This window comes from Polyodon spathula, chromosome 24, assembly GCF_017654505.1.
Source record: "Polyodon spathula isolate WHYD16114869_AA chromosome 24, ASM1765450v1, whole genome shotgun sequence".
Lineage (NCBI taxonomy): Eukaryota > Metazoa > Chordata > Actinopteri > Acipenseriformes > Polyodontidae > Polyodon > Polyodon spathula.
In genome coordinates this window covers 16,011,242-16,017,203 of record NC_054557.1, presented here as the reverse complement: position 1 = coordinate 16,017,203, position 5,962 = coordinate 16,011,242, and positions in this window count along the sequence as shown.

Below are 5,962 nucleotides of genomic sequence, written 5' to 3'. Positions count from 1 at the left end.
TGTGACCAAAATGGTTATTATATATATATATATCTATATATATATATCATATATATATATATATATCTATATATATACCTAATGCTGCTTTTCCTATGTATATAGCTAATGTACCCCGAGAGGTGTACGACTGTTTTAAAAACCCGCATTCCATAGCACTAACAAGGCAAGTTCTTGTAATGTATGATGTCTTAGTGTTCCTAATCTTTGAATATCTTTGGATCTTTCCTATAGTAAACTAGCTGAAATGTCCGAGTGTATCACGAAGCGAGGCTGGCTCCCCCGCCTGTGGCTCCATTCCTCATTTACTGCACGACTTTGATTCTGCTGATTAAACAACCAGGAAGCGGCTGCGTCTTTTTCAAATTAATAAGCTACAGTGTTGCACCGTATGCCTGGTGTGAGAAGGGCTGTGAGCAGGCTGCATGTAAATAAATAGGAGTTTGTAGAGAGTGCGGGCACTGGCAGCCAGAACCAGATCATTTGCATTGCACAGCTGTCTTGGAAATGAGGCTAGATGTCACATTTCATGACTCAGCTAAAAGCATCGCATTTTTACATCAGCCAAAACGATAGTGAATTACACCACTCTGTTCTTTTGCAGTTACGGAATTCCCAATTTTCCCATTGAGATCGTTCAATGATAAACTTCATTTGGGAGTTAAAGGCAGGCAGTGATGTGTGTGTCCTGCTATACCGTATAATAGCATGTGTGAGCAAGCATGGGCACACATTTCATTTGTGATAATGGCAGATCCGTTGTTTCTAAAATTGGACATTAATTTATTTAAACTTCCAACATTGAATTACCTAAAAGCCCCCTGTCTGCACCACAGACTTTCTTTAAGATCGTTTCGTCTTGTACTCAAGCCTCGTGGTGTCTTTCTATTGCTGTTGATGGAATTACTGGAACAATCTGCATATCGCCACACTGCTTTTAAAAAACAAAACTAAAAATCTTTCAAAAAAAGGTGTGTAACTTTGAGTTGTGCTACTGGATGTGGTTTATATTGTCTGTATAATGTATGGATCTCCTTGTGGAACCCTTGTGACAGTGCATAGAGTTGTATGATGTTCAGTTGTTTTAAAAAAAAATGTTTACCTGTTGTGAAAACTTCTATTCTAAACTAATTTTGGGGATGAAAATGTTACACATGTGATCTTTCCTGAAAAGGGGAGCTGTAAAAACAGGGATGTCACAATATTCAGAGATCTGTACAGTGATCCAGGACTTCTAATACTGTGATGAGGATTTCTGAACAGTGTCACTCAGTAAATGACCATGCAAGGAAGCTCTTGGAAGAGTTTCTCAGCAATGTTGAGACATCCCTGTTGTAGTTTTTGTTGTTGTTAAAAGCACTTTATTATTTGATTTTCTTTTATTGGATGTCATTGGGTTGTAACTTGTTTGTGAACCGAAGATGGCGGACTCAAAAGGAAAACTAGCTAATATAAAAAAAATTCAAGAGAGAAGAAAGATCAAATTATTGTGTTTGTATGGAGGACACAAGCGGAATGTCACTGCGTGTATATAATGGAAATTATTTATTGAGGAGAAAATTAAAGTTTGTTTTTGTTGTGTTGTTTTTGGACATCTGTCTCTCGTGTTGCTCTTTCTCTTTTCATCGCTGTGAATATCAGATGTAACCAGGGGCAGCTGTTGAATACACTGCAACAGTGCTATGACATAAGATACATATTTACATTAACTGGTGTTGTTATGATAAAAATATTTATATTTTAGCGATTTGTTTATATCGGTGTGCTATCTACACACACAACGCCCTCAAAGGAATGTTTTCTTGTGCCGCTTTTATCTAAAAGGCTAAAAGCGTCAGTAGAAAAATTACTTGAAAATGCATTCTGAAGCTGCAAGTGTATCATCTGGGTGGATTGTTCCAGCTACTGATTCCCTGAAGACCTGGATGCTCTTTGCTTAAGAAATTCAAACCTTGACACTTGTATTGGCATGAGTGCTTTGTGCAGTCACGGGCTGTTAGGCGCATCCTTTTACACATTGTAGTGGGCTGTAGGTTGCAGGTTGCTTGTTCTGTACAGTTTACATGTGTTTCAGAAGTCATGAACCTACATGAATGTAAACTGTTTTTCTGCCAGCAAAAGCTGATACTGAGTTGATGTTTGACAAAAAAATACTACTTTTTATAAGAAGTGCACAGTTTTATGTTTAATTGATGCATTGATAATTACTACAGTGCTCCCTCTTTTTAAGGCTGCCCTTTATACTGTGGAACAGGTTATAAGGCAGTACGATCATGGCTCCTATTTGCCCATAATGCCATTGCACTAACACTAGTAATCTCATTATAATGCAGAACACAAACAGCATGGCCGCTTAACTATGGCTCCCGACTAAAGCGTTATAAAGAGGGAGCACTGTATATATAACCACAGTCTAAATCATGACTGATCCTGCTAAGAACTGGATTTTACACCATGTGGGGTATTGAGTGAATGCAGGGGGCGCTGCAATACACAGGGTTATATTATACCAATAAAAGAAGATTATATATATATATATATATATATATATATTATATATATATATATATATATATATATATATATATATATACATATACACACACACACACACACACACACACACACACACACACACACAAACACACACACACACACACTGTTGCTCGGATCATATCTGCATTTTAAACACTGCATCCCACCAAGGTGGGATCGTTCTTTGAATAGCCTCATGTGTATCAATTACTGATGTACAAAGTGGTATAATAATCAGTCTGTTTAAGACTATGACGAGGTTTGAGGTTCAAAGACTGATGCTCCTCATGACAGAGGTACCCTTCAAAGTGTAGCTCCAGGTAATTGTATTAATTGGGTCTGCTTCAGACTCCCGTAACATTCAAGGCTTCGCTGTTCTTTTCAACGTCAGCCTCAGAGACTTATTTATTGCTGAAGGGAATTCCAGACTAGAAAACGTGTGGTTTACCTACCAATACCTTTATTCCAGTGCAAATTAAAATGCATTCGCTTTCAAACTTTTTTTCTATTGCATCAAACAACCCCCCTTATGATGCTAGGTTTGGAGCTGAATCCAAAATCTCTATTGCTTCAAATGACCCCCCTTGTGATGCTAGGTTTGGAGCTGAACCCAGGATTTCTATTGCTTCAAATGACCCCCCTTGTGATGCTAGGTTTGGAGCTGAACCCAGGATTTCTATTGCTTCAAATGACCCCCCTTGTGATGCTAGGTTTGGAGCTGAACCCAGAATCTCTATTGCTTCAAATGACCCCCCTTGTGATGCTAGGTTTGGAACTGAACCCAGGATTTCTATTGCTTCAAATGACCCCCCTTGTGATGCTAGGTTTGGAGCTGAACCCAGGATTTCTATTGCATCAAATGACCCCCCTTGTGTTGCTAGGTTTGGAGCTGAACCCAGTATTTCTATTGCATCAAACGTCATATATTCTATCCTATTTTCAAAGCATGTTCCTCATTCCTGATAACTGAAAAACCGGCATGTGCGTGCTTATGCAGACACAGCTATTTGAAACTGTATATCATAACATATTCCCTGGCCCTGGAAACAGAAACATTTTTGAAGAATGCGGTTAGAAGTTGCCAACAATAGCAATAGTTTCTGCATTCGCTGGGTGTGATTTACACCAAAACAATAAAAAAGATTAACCCATCACTGCACTAGAACTTAATTGCATTTGAAATCCAAAACCACTTTGACTGTGCTGTATCACTTAGTCTAATGATTCAAATAGAAGCCTATGTAATAAGCCTTTAGTCATTTACCACTACAATTCTTTTGCCATTATCTACCAATAGAAATACATTGACTCTCACTGAATAAATGAAAAAGAGCTAACGGCAATAGTTATCAGTGCCTGTGCTTCAAAGGATATATCAGCTAGTGCCTTCTTGACTTTAATATCCTTGCGATGAACAATTATGAGCCTTGAACATAGCCAGAGAATAACAGCAGGCTATGGCCTCACTTCCCCATGGGGTGCATTTGCCAGAGGAGTGATGCCAGGGAGTTTGGGCACAGAGGAGCACAAAATGTTAGCAAGAACAAGAGCACCTGTAAATACATTTCAGTTTACAAAACGGACACTAAATAAATGACAATAAATGGCAAAAATTGGTCTTGTTCACAAATAGGACCACACACAGCCAAAGTGGAAATAGTCATTGGTGGCTGCTGTCCCCTGGTGTATGATATTCAGTATTGCTGTTTGCTCTAATTTATAAATGTAAGCAGAACAACCCACAATGCCGAGTGCAAAATGAAGAATTACATCCCACAGATTCCCTGAAGGGAAGACGAGATAATCATAGAGAAATCAAATAAAACATCAAGAGTGTGCCATAACATTTCAATATCCCTAACTTGTCACAGGTGTTAATCTAGGCATGGCATACTTGCAAGCACATCATTGTTGTAAATTAGTGTAGCATGCAAGCCAAAGTTACCTGCTCACACAAGTGGCTTTGTATTTTGCACTTACCTGATGTGTAGCCAATCAAAATATTATAGCCTGCTGTGCTTGTTTCTTAGAATCAGGGATGTCAGGCTGCAGGGTGTGAAAGCACCGAGGGCAGGTTCCTCGACTTGCATGGCTTACCCCATTAGGGTGTGTGCTGTAGAATTCTCTACTGTTGTTTCTGCTTAGATCACTGAGGAAGCCATATTGGGCGAGGGGTCTAATGTCATGGTCAGCACATCTAGCATACAGTGTTTGTATAACCCTTCAGATATGACGTTAGTGCCTCTAACAGTCTCAAGGCAGTGTGATGCCAGTTGAAATATGACTGCAACAAATGGGTTTATTTTGCTTGTAACATATCCATGAGATGAAGTAGCTTAACAATAGTGCGATTACAATACAGAACCACTTATTAACCAAGATGATGGAAAACCTTCTTAATCATTTTTCAACCAACAATATTTGCTGTTGAGTGTTAGTTATACTAGCTCCACAAAAAAAAAAAAAATCATTGTGTATCCATTTTGGCAGCAGAACAAGGCTAGTAACTGCTAATGCTCAGCTTCTAATCACAGATGCAAACAGTTTTGTTTAGTTGACCTAACGCAACCAGTTTAAATACTGGGGTGTCTGGCTTTAGTCACGTTTATTACATTGTCTCAAAAACATATTACAGAAAGCTGGGCGTGCTCTGGAAAATACCCGAAGAATCAAAATGGAAAGAGGTGGAACTGGCTTGCAGCTGCTGCTGCTGCCTCTATTGTGCTGTGGCTATGCTATGCACAGAGCAGCATCTACAGGCCCTATTGTGATACAGCATTGAAAAAAACACCCATTGTTTCACCCTGTGGTCTCCAATATAAATGACCGTTATATTTTAGAAGGAATTCGACAAGAAAGAGTCCACCTTCATCACTGCAATGAGGGCAGGACATCCCAAGGAAAACAGGATGCAGCACTTATTCTGCAGAAATATGCGTATCCATAAACAGCGTAGACAACACTTCCATGGGCTGCCCTGTTTCTTACTGTAAGCTTGTTACAATACTGAATGTAGGCAGTAATCCAAGCGGTTTACTTGAGTCTCTTCCAGTGGTCTTTGAGGATTTGAAAATTCAATAATTATATAATAGGATAAAATTACAGTACCAAAAAATGAAATATAATTGAAAATATATATTTTAAGATACATTTAGATCAACCTAAATAAATTCATGACCCCCAAGGCTGACCATGAGTACAACTGGAGTCGAGGTCAAAATATATTCTCTTACATTTGACGAAGCATAACAATGTTGACATTCGCTACCTTTTAGGTCCTGCGGCATCACAAACTAAAAACTATGCCTAGACTACAGATGTTGTTTGTTTTCAAATTATTATATATTTTTTTAATCATTCAAAATAACAAACCATTACTAAAACTCCTAATAACTTGTTTTTAATAAATCCCTCAGAGAACAGTGTA